This window comes from Gallus gallus, chromosome 10 (genome assembly GCF_016699485.2).
Source record: "Gallus gallus isolate bGalGal1 chromosome 10, bGalGal1.mat.broiler.GRCg7b, whole genome shotgun sequence".
Taxonomy (NCBI): domain Eukaryota; kingdom Metazoa; phylum Chordata; class Aves; order Galliformes; family Phasianidae; genus Gallus; species Gallus gallus.
The window spans coordinates 19,870,723-19,884,046 of NC_052541.1; the positions used below are offsets into that span (position 1 = coordinate 19,870,723).

Consider the following 13,324-nt stretch of genomic DNA (forward strand, 5'->3'; position numbering starts at 1 on the left):
GAGCAGGGCCTGCCCTGTGAGCAGCACAAGCGTCCTCCTGGAGGGCTTCTGAGAAGGAAGCGTGATGGAGCTGTGCACAGCAATGTCTTTACTTTGATATCTTCGAACTCCCTTTTCCGGTGGAGTGCAGTTGGGGTCAGAGTGCTCCGCAGGGGGCGGTCATCAGGATGCACAGTGATGGTTGGGGCTGCCTTGGGAATGCCCGGCTTTTGGGGGGGCTGCGAGCAGGCTGGGGGCTGAGATGTGAGGGGGTGCTGATGAGAGAAAGGGAGGCAGGTCACATAAATATCATCCAGTGTTTGCTGTGAGCAAGCAGAATGTGAGCCGGGGAGAAATCTGTCTTTGTCAGGGACTCCTGCTGATCCATTTCTCCACGGATCAGCCCAAGTGAAGTTAATCTGCTTATGCAGCAGCTGAGGAGCGGAGATGCCCTCGATGCCCTCATCTCATCCCCACGAACAGCTCGAGTCCCACAGGACGGGGGGAGCCCAAATTCCACGAGCCCTGGGATGTGCCCATCATAGAACCATAGAACCATAGGATGGCCTGGGTTGGAAAGGACCGCAGTGATCATCAGTTCCAACCCCCTGCTACGTGCGGGGTCACCAACCAGCAGAGCAGGCTGCCCAGGTGCCCATCCCTCAGCCTCGCGGTGTTCCTTCTGGCCCACAGGTCCTGCTGGGGGCTGAGGCCGTGTCCTGGTGCTCAGGGGATGCTCTGCTGCCCTCCATAGCACCGTGCCCAGGCCGTGCTCTGCTGCAGGCACACTGTCCTCCCAGGAGTGCAGTGCTGGAATGAGGGAAAGAGGAACTCTTTTCCTTCTGCCCCATTTTAAAACCAAGTGGTCTCTTGTTACATTCAGTGTCACGTTTGTAAATGTTAGTAACGGATGCTTCCCTTTTTCTTCCTTTCACTCAGAGCATTGCTTACGACACCTCCTTTGTGATAACATCGCAAGGGCACATCAGAATGAATCCCTGGTGCCATCCTCTGATTCAATATTTATTTCTACACAGAGACCCTGGGACGTAATACACACTACACAGAAGTACTGAATTAGCAGGGGTTGGACCAGACAGCTCCCCCAGCCCAAAGCACACAGTGACGCTGCATCACATACCCCGTGCTCCTCATCCTTTGTGTATGCTGCTGCTCCCGCTTTCACTACAGCCGTTTAATTGGCAGTGAGCTAATCAAGGACTGCCTTCTTGTAAGTGCTCGCAAGGTCGTTGCTATGTGAATGATTCCCATTAATCTCCCAGCACTGTGCTACCTGCTCTCAGTGCTGCAGCACCAGGCTCAGTGCTGGGCAGGATCCCAGCTGGGTTTGGAGCTGCCTGTACGTCACAGCTGAGCGCACAGCGTGCAGTCACACAGCAGTGGAGGGGTCAGCAGGACCTGCCCGACTCCCACCTGCTGCCTCCTGCAAAGGATGCTGTTTTCCTAAGCCCCAACCCGAGGGTTTCTCCGTGTTGGCACCACGTGTGGTGATATCCAGCCCTCATTGCCTGACCTCCGCCAGCAGATTCAGCCTCAAAATGTTAATTAAAGTATTTGAAAATCACTTTCATGGAGGGGCATGAGCGGAAAGCGAGCCGCTTCTGTCCATATGGGAAGGCAGGAGTCACCAACCACCCCACGTAGTCGGTTCAGCTGAGTCGTGGATGAATCGGTTACCTCAGCATGCTGGGATCCGGCTGTACGCCATCACTGCAGCCGTGCTGTGGATGCGGGAGGTGTGCAGTGCTCTGTGACTGCCTGCACCACTCCTGCAGGTGTGCAGTGCTCTGTGACTGCCTGCACCTCTCCTGCAGGTGTGCTCTGCCAAAGGACGGACAGACACCGCGCACTGCTGTGTGTGGGAGCAGCAGGCGGCCTCGGAGGGCGGTTACTGCTGAGCACCTCTTCCACGGAGCTCATCCTGAGCTGCTTTCAGGACTGCTTCCTCAGCCCATTCCTTAAGGCCATTTCTGTGACAGTGACCCACATTTCCAGCCCAGTTTCTCCCAGCATTGCTCTGCAGCCTCACCATCTGTTTGCCTCTGGGTTCCCCCGTTGCATCCCTGCCTGCTGTCCGCGGGGCGCGGCGCTGAGCTCCCACATCTCACACTGACAGCTGCCGGCAGATGGGCACAGAGATGTGCTGCCATGGGGACCCACTGCCGGCCCAGCGGGCAGCGCCTGTAGGGTGGGCTGCAAACAGCTGGGAAATTGGGGTCCTCAGCTCTCTAGAATGACTGGTCTGACTCCCCAGAGAACAGCTGGAGGTCTCGGGTCCCTATCTGGATATCTGTGCATGCAGGCAGGGCTGTACCCGTAGCTTACCCTGCATTTGGTCCTTCCTGAGCCCGAGCCGTTCCCCAGCAGGCCGGAGCTGTGATGGGCGCCTCGAGGCGTGCAGTGCTGCCCAGCAACACCCGTGTGTCTGCCTTCCTCTTCCCAAGGCAAAGAGACTTTGTCTTTCAAAAGCTGGGGCTATTGAAATCTATTTGTTGGACACAGTCAGAAGGGTTACGTTCTTTGTCTGGTAAAAGACATGCTAGAAACTGCTGGTTCGAAAAGATTAGGCATAGTAATTAAAGCGTAATTGCTATTAATCGTTATCTTCCTAATCGGACTTCTCTCTACTGCTCCTCACCTCCGAGGGATCTTTTCCTTTGTACTGCAGACGCCGCTGTCGCGCACGGCGCTGCAGCAGAGCGGCTCTCAGGACCGCTCCTGGCTGGCGGCGATGGCGCAGCGCTGTGGCTCTCAGAGCCCCGAGGAGCGGATCTGCTTCAGCTGCTGGTGGCCGTGCGGCTGCAGCGCTCCGCTTGAGGGCGGGGGGCTCTGTGGGACACGGCCGTGTCAGCCCGTGGCGGTGCTTTAGCAGCCCTCCTCTCACTGAGCGGCCGCGCATCCCGGCCTGGTGTTGGTGCTGCATGTGTATTTCTGTTCTTTCTGTTCCTACCTTCTTCCTTCACCTTCTTCTGCCTTTGCCAGCATCCGCACTCCCCCCTCGTGCAGCTGTGCACTGACGGCAGGACTCCCCAGTGCTCTGTCAGCCCTTTGAAGAGCAGTTCTGTTCTTCCATGTCGGCTTAATTACCGCATCCCGCTGGGGACGTGGTGGCCCTATGGGAAGGGAGGAGGAGGCGGCTCTGAGCGCGGGGCTCAGGCTGGGATGAGCTGAGGGCACTGCTGCCCTGGTGGGGTACCTGCCTGCCACGCACCTGCTGGGGACGGGGCCCTACAGCCCTCTCCTCTGGGGGCTGAGCTCCGCAGCCGTGGTCTGGCAGAGCCCTGCACAGTGTGCTCATTTACTCATTGGCTGAAGGTTCTCTGTGCCTTGCAGGAGCTGCATAAGTGCACAATGGTAAATCAAAGCTAACACATCCCCGCTCTGCCTGGGTTGGCTCCTGTGCCATTCACCTCCCGGCTTCTCTACACTCACGGGTGTGTTCCAGTTTTATCACGCCCAAAGTCCTGTGCCTATCGATGGGGCTGTGCTAGCCTGGCCATTGCCAGCATGGGCGAGCTGAGCTCAGAGCATGAGCGCTGCAGGAAATTCCACACTGCTTTGCACACCCGAGCACCTTCACTGCCCCAAAATGCACTTTTCATTTGCTGAACTTTGCAAAGAGTGGGGCTTTGCCTTGGTGATACCACAGCCAGCGGTTAGCGAGCACTCAGCATCGCAGGGAGGGCGGTGGGATGAGGACACGGGACGTGGGCAGGCAGAGAGCAGCACCCTGCTGCATCCTGAGCTGTGCTGCTGCATCGCTGCCTGCAGGCACCCTGCGGCCGGGCAGCGTTCAGCTTGAGATCCTGCTTGCTTTTCAATAGCGCGTTACAAGATGGGCTGTTAAACTCTGTATGGATCAAAGCAGTGTTTTTCCCGAGCAGACAGGATCACATCACCCCTGTGCCTTTTTTTACAAAAATAACTCCCAGATGTAACCATTGTGTCATGGTGCATTTATGAAATCTGGCGGTATTGCATGATGCGTGGGGTTTGTGTGGATAAGAGTAAAGCCATGTGCCAGCCTCAGCTCTGACCCACGCGCCCAGTGTGTCCCAGCTCCTGGCTCCGTGTGCCCCCAGCAGCACCAGGAACAGCCCCTGCTGCTGCCAGGGCGTAATCACCAGGCTGGAGTCTTCTTAATAACAGCATCAAGGCACCTGATGGCTCCCAGCTGCATGGATGAGGGCATTCAGGTTGCCCAAGGAGGCTGTGGATGCCCCATCCCTGCAGGCATCCAAGGCCAGGCTGGATGTGGCTCTGGGCAGCCTGGTCTGCTGGTTGGCGACCCTGCACATAGCAGGGGGTTGGAACTGATGATCATTGCGGTCCTTTCCAACCCAGGCCACCCTATGATTCTGTGACTCAGTGATTCAGCAGTCAGACGGCTGCCTGAAAGTGTGCGGAACCACCACATTTCCTGGGCTTCAGCAGAGCTCAGCACAGGTCTGCTGCTGCTGGAGAGCCACGGCCGTCAGACGTCCCTGAAGCTCAGCTCTGTGCAGGCAGCCCTCACTGCTCCCACTGAGCCCAGGGGCTCTGCAGCCCCAGGCAGGACCTGCACCCAGCAGTGATGTCCCCCCTCACACACAGCTGCAGCAGAAGCGCATCCGTCTGCTCCGCTGTCGGCTCCCGGAGTGATGCCAGCCGGGCTCTCCAATCTCCGGTGAAAAATGAGAACAAAAATACTTCCCACTTTGCAGCTCTTTTCTGTTTGTTTGTGGCCCTTTAATGCTGGCAAACGGTGGTAGCAAAATCAGAGATGGGTTAAACAAGCTCTGGGAAATGCTTTCCCTTTTTCCCAGGGAAGGGCGGCAGTTGGTGCCCATTGGCTCCTTCTGTTCCGTTACTGTCTCTGCTTCTCCGGGTGCCCTCTGAGGCTGCAGCACTGTCTGGAGATTGGGGCTGTACAGTGCAGCGTCCCACACAACGTTCTGCGGTGGCAGCCCCTGTGGGTGGCTGGGACTGGGCGGTGTAAGCCTTCTGCAGCAGCGAGGCAGCACACAGGGAGGTGCTGAGGGTGCTGTGCTGCACATCACACCTGTCAGCCCCCTTAAAGCGATCAGAACCCTTCAATCAAAAAGAGCTTTTTCATGGGGAAAAAAAGAAAAAAAGCCCTACAAAAGGGAGAGGGCATCCAAGGCTTTCTGCTGGTCATGCGTGCTTCCAGCCATCAAAGCATATGGCGGGCGATGAGAAGTGACACACGGGAGCTTACTCACGTCTCGTGTCAGGAGGCTGTCCTTGTGGGGCTTTTAGTCATAAACCTGAACTAACTGAGGTTGCTCTCATTGTGGAAGACTGTCCTGTCTGCGTCTTTTGTGAACGTGGAGCACGTGTGGGCCGGGTGTGCTGCAGGGCAGCAGTGGGCTTTGGGATGGCAAACGTTTGGGTGCACGTGGGTGGATGTGAGCTGGGTGGAGAGCTGTACATCACACCCCACAACCACCTTCACACGTCATTGCAATGGCTGTCCGCCGTGACTGGCTTCTCTAATACCGCACTTTGTGCGTCTAGAACGACGGTGGAGAATTAAGCAGTTCAACTCCAGAAGCGAGCAGGCAAAAAGCAATCTAACTGCATGCTCTGTGATGGGTTGCTGAACTTAAGGCAACCTGGGAAACATGCAAACACTGCCAGGTGCAGTAAGGTGCTCCGTGAGCACACCTGCTGGGCTGCTGCAGTGCTGTGCTTGGGTGCTGGGGCTGGTGTTGGTGCTGGTGTTGGTGTTGGTGTTGGTGTTGGTGCTGGGGCTGGTGTTGGTATTGGTGCTGGTGTTGGTGTTGGTGCTGGTGCTGCTGCCTCTGCACTGTGCTGAGGAGCACCAGCACTGCCCAACCTGCCCACCACAGCCAGGGTAACAGATGTAACCCATTTGTTGGGCGCCCGAAGGGCACTGGGAAAAGGTCAGCGATTAGCATACAGATGACATACTTTAAAAGTGGATTAAAATAGCACAATTCATCAGATTTAAACTAGGAGGAAGCCCAATGCTCGGCATTAGGGGTGGGGCTGCTTGCATAACCCTCCCTGAGCGTTGTGGCCCATTTCTGGGGAGCTCTGTGGAATGCAGGTGGTTCTGCACGTCCCCTCGTTTGCTTTTTTGCTTTGCTATAAAATGTTCACACTTTGGTTCAAGGGAAATGAGGTCCTCCTCTGTCATCAGCGCAGTGTGTGCTGGGCTGTGCTGGGCTGTGCTGGGCTGTGCTGGGCTCCCCTTGGCTCCCCTTGGCTCCTGGCTCTCAGCACAGCCGTTTCTGCTGCTCATCTAAATGAAGGCAGGGGTGGGCTGAGCAGAGGCTGCTGGAGCTCCGGAGCTCCCATTAAAACATTCTGGAGTTACAAAATTTCCATGCGATGGCTGCTGTTTCCCGATGGCTTTATTCCCTTTTGACAAGGTTTCTGTCACTTCTTCCCTGTGCAGAGACAATGTGAAGCCTTTAAGTCTTTTTGAGCGGCTACTGAGGTGGAAACAGCTGGGCTGAGGCGGATGCTTTGAGACAGAACGTGGTTTGTGGGGACAGGACCAGCAATGGAGACCTGAGTTTGGTCGGAACAGAGAGCTGGAGAAGACCTCTATGATGCAGGATAATTCTCTGCGCCCTCTCTGATGGAAACCCCAAAGCACCCCTCTTCCCATGCTGCTCTCCCACCTTGCCCAATGGCAGGGCCGGTCAGCTGGCTGCCATGTGCTCGGTGTGCTGGCAGCAGCTCAGCCTGCATTCAGGGCGCGCTGCCTGCCCCACTGCTGCACCCACACTGCAGGACCGGGTGTGGTGGGTGCCCTCCATCCATCATCTCCTGGGGCAGCACCTCCTGCAGTGCCCTGTGGGGCCGGGAGGGCCTTGGGGCGCAGAGCCACAGGTAGGGAGAGGATTCCCACACCCATCTCCAAGACTTATCTGAGGCACAGCTCTGCACAGCGATGACAAAGCCACTGCTGTCACCGAGCAGTCACCAAATGACACAGCCTGAGGAAAGCAGGCTATGGGAGGAGGATGGGAGCCGGGCACACGCTGGTGGAGAAGACAGGCTGTGCGGCGTTTTGGAGTGCATCCACGGTGTGCTGGGTGCTGCGTGGTGCTGCAGGCCCTGCTGGGAGCGGGAGTGCTGAGTGAATGTAGTGAGGGGTCCCCCAGGTGGGCGGGTGGGGGGGGAGGGGGGGCTGGGGCTGCACCCCCACCTGGATACTGTTGCTTGGGAAACCTCTCCTGCAGCATCTGCTCAGCACCGCGCTTCTGCCTCCAGATAACGGCGTCACGGGGCTGCGCTGGGGAGGAAAATAAAAGCCACACAGGTGCAGGGGAAGGGATGGAGATATTGTGAGATGCTTGGAGAGAACAAGCACCTAAAAATACTGGTGCTTTCACAAGCAGCATGGCAGGGACAGGCTGGCAGCAGTGTGGCCGAGTGCCCCAGCCTGCACCGTGCCAGGCGCCAGCATGGAATGTCGGCTCTGTGGAAATAAGTGATGAAGTCCCCCAAGTTCCAGGGTTTCACCCGGGGTGCAGGAGGGGCCCCTCTGGAGTGCCCCTGTGATCCTCAGGCAGCCGGGACAGGTTGGGACGGGATGGGATGGAGCTGCGTTTCCCTGCAGAAGGTCTCTCTGTGGGGCTGTGGGGCGCTGCTTGTGCTGAGAAACCTGCTCCACCAGGAAAGCATTCCCTTAAATATTCACCATTTCCTCTTTACAAGCATGTGGGCAGTTTAAACCTCTGTCCCGCGGCTCTGCCATGCTTGGGGGGAGATGCATCCAGGCTCCCTGCATCGCAGCTCCTGCGGCCGTGTGCTGTGTCCTGCTGCCCACAGGAGGGGTGGGGACCGCTGGTTGGGTGGTGGGCTCAGCTCGGCCTCCCTGCCCTCCTCACCCCTTCTCCTTGGCCGTGCCTTAGGGTGAGCAGAGGCCAACCACCAACCTCTCCCTCAGCGACTTCTCCTCCTCGCTGTGCAGAGCTGGAGCTGCCTGGAAGAGCCAGAGCCCATCAGCTCCTGGGGTGGGTGCCCTGGGGGTCTCCATGCAGCGCCCTGTGGCCCCGCTGAGCCACCAGCCCCTGTGTGGCTGTGCCACCCAGTGGGAGGACAGACATCTCCCCCTGCTCCACATCTTCCCATCTGAAGCTCCGGGATGCTTAATTACCGTGCAGTTAATACGTTCCATCCGGCCATTACAAAGAACTCACTCACTGCAATGTGGCAGTTTAATTTGCCTTATTTATCTCAATCATTTTGCGTGAGACAGAAGTGCTTCAGCGGAGTCATTGCGCTTCGTCTCCGTCTGTGTGCTGCAGGTAAAGGCTGCACAGTGCTGTCCTGCATGAGGACGAGCTTTGTTGGCAGCCAGTCTGACTGACAGCTCCCAGACAGGACAAACAGAAACTGCTTGCCTCGTGTGTATCCTAATGGGAATTACTTTAGAAGTGCCTTACCTTCAAGCGCAGGAGAGGGGGAAAAGAAATTCCCCCCTCCATGTGCATGCAGTCGTGTTGGGCACGTGCTTTGCTGCTTCTTTCCTTTTTTAGTTTAGAAATGTCAGCACTTTCCGTTCCCATGGGAACCTCATCTATTCCCTTTCCAACTCGCTGCACTGGAGATGCTGGGACCTGAGGTCTGTGGCTGCTCTGTGCCCCCTGATGTCCCCTGCACAGCTGTGCCACCGCAGCGGGCGGGCAGAGGCAGAGAGGAGGGGATGGGCTCTGGAGCTGCTGCACAGCATGCTGGGCTCACTGCAGCTCCTGCTGGCTTTGGGAGAAGAGTTTGGGAAGCATAAGTACGGTGAGATGTCTGACGATGGAGCTCTGTCACTCAGAGTAAAACCGGACTGTCTGCTGTTGCAAACCTCCCCAGCTTGGCTGGGACCAACGTAGGAGGATGCATTTGGTCCTGACGCTGTCTGTAGCGTGGGTAGAACACAAGTGATGGATACGGGAGTCCCACCGGCCAGCACCTCTCAGGCTTAACATCGTGCACCAAGCAAGCACTGAGCTCACTGGGTTTACGGGTGCAAGTTGGCACTAAAGGATGCTTATCCTCACTGCTCGGATTTCAGACACTGGAAAACGTGTGTGAAACCCTCTGCTTGGTTTGCTCTGCCTCGCCTGCTCCCTCAGCTGCCGTTGCTTCTCAGGAGCCCATCCAGGTGGCCGAGGCCATCAGCTCTCCCCAGCTCAGAGGTGCTGCTGTCAGGGAGGTGCCTGCCCCTGTGTCTTTGCTCTCTGCTAGTTCTTGCTGCTCCCTGGCAGGTGCAAACATGTGATCACAGCTTGTCAGAGCTGCCGCGCGTCAGAGCTGTGAGCAGCAGCTCCGGGTCAGCATCCCCGGGACCAGAGGGAAGGGCTCTGTGGGCATCGTGCCCCGGTCCCCGGGCAGTGAATCATGAAGCCCCCCCTCGCTGACCACAGCCCTGTGCCTGCGCTTTGCTCCTGGTGCCATCCTGATGTCCCCTCTCCCTCCAACACGCACACAGTGCTGGTGGCTGCAGAGCCATTGTGTGAGCACTGAGCTGCTGTCCCCGTTGGGGCTGAGCACTGTGGGATCACGCGATGCTCACCAGGATTTCACCACACTCCGTGCCATTGCGTTTTCAAAGCATGGAGGTTAATTGCTGTCTGCTTCCAGGGCCTTCATCTCCTTTTTAACTCCTCTTTCTTTCATGTTCCCTTCCTGCTTTTTGAAGAGCAATGTTTGCACATCTCTGTTTGCATGGATGCAGAGCAGTTGTGGGCTCAGGAGCACAGAGGATGCACGGACACAGCCTGGGTGGCCGCAGCCCACAGGTGTCGTTCCCCCTCCCGTGTGTGCACCGGGGATGTGTAAATGGCTTCCTGCATTTCAGAACCCAGTTAATAGAGATGCCAATTGCCTTCCCAAACACGCTTACGCTGGGGTATTTTTTTCTTAGGGGAACGGCTGGTTTCTCTATGCACAATACCCACTCTTTAATTTCTTTTCTGCAGCTAAGCACAATCTCTGGATCCCAGGCAGCAGTGGGAAATCTGGAGGGAGAAGGGAATCTCACACTGACTCTAAATTAAGGGATAATTTTATACAGGGGGAAAAATAAATCCAAACAAAGCAGGAGCAAAACCCCCAGGGCTCCCTGAAGCCGGAGCACACGCAGCTCCCACTGCTGGCCTGGGCTGCTGCGCCCAGGGCAGTTTCTGGGGTGGCTGCATGTGAGCACATGTGCCCACCGCCTTCCCAGGTGGGCTCTCCGCCACCATCATGCACTGCTTTGTCTCTTCCCACCCGGAGGATGCAGTAAATGCACAGACCTCAGAAATGCGGGGGATTATCCGCTCCCTATTGTCATGGCTGTGAGCACACAAACGATCTTTGCTGTGCTCTTGCTGCTGAGATGGCCAAAAAATCTGCACGTAAACTGGTGGTGATCAGGAGAGGCGAATGTTCCACCCAGGCTGCTGGATCCTCAGATGGGGGTCTGTTTTCTTCAAACAAAAGGGCTCCACTAGAAATGCTTTGATGGAAATGATTGTAACATATTTAAGAGAAAAACAAAAGCGTGCTAAGAGAAGAGATGCTGCTGCCTGAAATGCTCCCACCGGGTGTGTGCACCCGCCTCGTGCTGCCCCTGCAGCGGGCACCACAGCGAGCTGTGCTCCTGGCTGCTGTGCTTCGCCTGCTTCTGCCTCTGGGAGGGATGTGGGGTGCAGGGAGAGAGCTGTGGGGTGCGGGGTGTGAGCGGGGCGCAGGGTGAGGGACGTGGGGCGCAGGGTGAGGTGGGACACGGGGATGCAGGAGATGCTGCTGTGCCCCCAGCCCTGCAGCGGTGGCAGTGCTGAGCGCAGCCATGCCACGAGTAGTTGAGATTAAATCTAAATTAATCCAGCGCTTGTCAAACCTTATGATGTTCCCACGGGTGGATGCAGCGGCGCTGGGCTGTTTGCTGTTAATAGGGTCAGGCTGCTGCTGAACAGAGTCGCTCAGCCTCGGGGCTGCTTACCTCCCTGCTGACCTCCAGAGGGGTTTTGGGAGGGCTCCCAGCGGCTCCTGCCCCTCTGTGTGTGCACGAGGCCGGGCAGCAAGCTCATGAATTGGTGCTGGAGGATGCGCTGTGGTTTCTCTGCTCTCTGTGCAGCAGCTCGAAGCTCAGAGCAGTTCCTGCTCCCTGAGCCCACTGAAACCCAGCACTGTCCCGGGGGCAGCAGGACCAGAGCCCCGCGCAGAGCAGGGGCCCCCCAGGCACTGACGGGTGGGGGTCAGCAGAGCTTCACGGAGCCACGGTGCCCAAGCCTGCTGGATTCTGTGCCCAGGCCGCTCAGGCTCCCCTGCGCATCCCTTTCTGATGTGTTTACCCACACTTCACTTCTTGTGTGAGCCTCAGAGGCAGCACTGCAAATCCAAGGCCTCGTGCCTGAGATCGGTGGTGCCACGCATGGCACGGAGAGCAAAAACCCCCAGGGCTGTTTCCCCGCTGTCTTATTTCTGACCCCCGCTGAGCACACGCTGCTGCATATGCCTCACATTTCCAAGAGTTCTTTTGCAATCAGGAGATATATATATCTTTTTTGACGGAGACTGTGATTACTTCTTAGTCACGGAGAGCGAGAAGCAGGACTTTCAGAAACACCACACGGAGTACCATTGCTGAGCAGAGCTGCCGGCACACGCCGTGCTCCCAGGGAGCAGAGACCCTTCTGTCTGCCCCGGCAGCGGCAGCAGTCTGTAAATAGAGTTATAGGAATGTTCTAAGTGGATTTCTGGGCTGGATTCAGAACGCTTCCCATTTGTATTCCCCAGGTAGAACACGGAGCGTACCTCGCTAGCCAAAAACTGCCGAGAGCATTACCTCCACGGGTACCCAAGGAGACTGAGAGCCGTATTTGCACTCTGAAGGGTTCGTGATGCAGCTGCTGCCAAGGCAGTGACTCAGGAGGAGGACAGAGCCCCGTGTGCCCCATCACAGTGCCTCCAATCTGCAGCTTCCGCTGCGAGCACACGGAGCAAAGCCTTTTGTGTCGCACTTATCGTCAGCTCTGCAAGCAGGAAAGAAGTCAAAGCAGTTTGCTGTGAATTGCTGGCTTCAGCAGTTGCACTTCCGTGCTGTCTCTCTCCTTCACAAGTAAAGTGAAGAAATCCATGTGCAGAGAGCCTAACAGTGATCTTCAAGGCCAAAAAAGGCCATGGACTTGGAGCCCGCAGGGCAGCTTGCAGGAGGTGCAGGCAGGGAACGTCTCGCCAAGAAGCCCCGGAGCCCAAAGGGTGCGGTCAGGGATGGAGGTGGGAACGCATCCCCAGCCCACATCCCCACCCAGGTGACACTGCCTGGTTCTGCTCTCGCCGGGCGCTGTCACCATCCCCCCCCCCCCCAGCATGCTCCTTCTTGGGTGCCATTTGGGCCCAAGAAACAGTGTAGCACGCCATGACATCAGACTGAGGGCTGTAAATGTTGCGAGCACGGAAAGTTCATTGCTGTAAGGCAGCGGTTCATAGGGTAAGGCTGCTGGTTCCTGCTGAGCAGAGGCTGAGTGCCCCACATCGCCCCACTGCCAACTGTGCCTTTCCCTGGGCTGCACCCACACTCAGTCCCAGCACAGAGCCCCCCATCCCCTCCTCTGTTGTCACCGGGTGACCCCGCAGGGATGCACACAAATGGCAGCCGGAGGGGCTGAGCTCAGCCTGGCCCCGCAGCCCTGGGGTTGGAGGTCTCTGGGGCCAAACGCTGCGACCGCCCGGAGCTCAGCTCTGCAGTCACCTCCCGAAAGCGCTTCCTCGAGCAAAAACTTTGTGCTGGGAGGGAAGGAGACTGCAGCCTAATGAGCCCATCCCCGGGTGTCAGCAGTAATTAATCTGCGTCGCGCTGCAGGTTCCCACCTCCTCCTAGCAGGCTGAAATGTTATCCTCTGGTTATAATTGCAAATCACAGTTACAATTTTACATGCCTGGAGCAGGGAGGCTCCGTGCTGCAGCCCGTCCCCCTGGGGCTGCTGCTGGGGCAGCACACGCACAGCCCAGGGACCCAAAGCACGTGTCTGCTCGGGGCACACAGCACTGCCAGCACCCAGGAGGAGAACCCGTCTGCCACTGCTGACCTGGGTACCAAACACGATGTGTTCCAGCCTGCTTCCTGTTTCAGACAGCTTGGGAGAATGGGCCGAGCCCTGGGAGTTCAGCTCATTTGGAAGTATAATAACAACGATGACGGCGCTGCTGGCCATGTAAGTGATGAGCAAACCCTGAGAGCTGGGCCACGGTGAGACGTGTCGTCTGAATGGCACCAGGGCTGTGTTGGAGCTCAGGTAATAGGAACCATTGCTTTGCTGTAATTCTGGAGTGAGTGCTGGCTGCAGAGCAAAGCAGAGCTGAC

The 13,324-nt window shown here is 57.3% G+C and overlaps 2 long non-coding RNA genes across 2 annotated transcripts; one reads left to right on the top strand and one right to left on the bottom strand.

The window, feature by feature from the left end:
- Nucleotides 1-4,774: 4,774 nt before the first annotated feature.
- Nucleotides 4,775-7,559, bottom strand: LOC121111637. Its single transcript, XR_005862778.2, has 3 exons — nucleotides 7,349-7,559; nucleotides 7,184-7,265; nucleotides 4,775-7,092 (listed from the first exon to the last, which is right to left on the bottom strand). It is a non-coding gene; the product is annotated as an uncharacterized LOC121111637 (long non-coding RNA).
- LOC121111638 lies at nucleotides 7,202-12,101 on the top strand. Its single transcript, XR_005862779.1, has 2 exons — nucleotides 7,202-7,297; nucleotides 11,758-12,101. It is a non-coding gene; the product is annotated as an uncharacterized LOC121111638 (long non-coding RNA).
- Nucleotides 12,102-13,324: the final 1,223 nt, after the last annotated feature.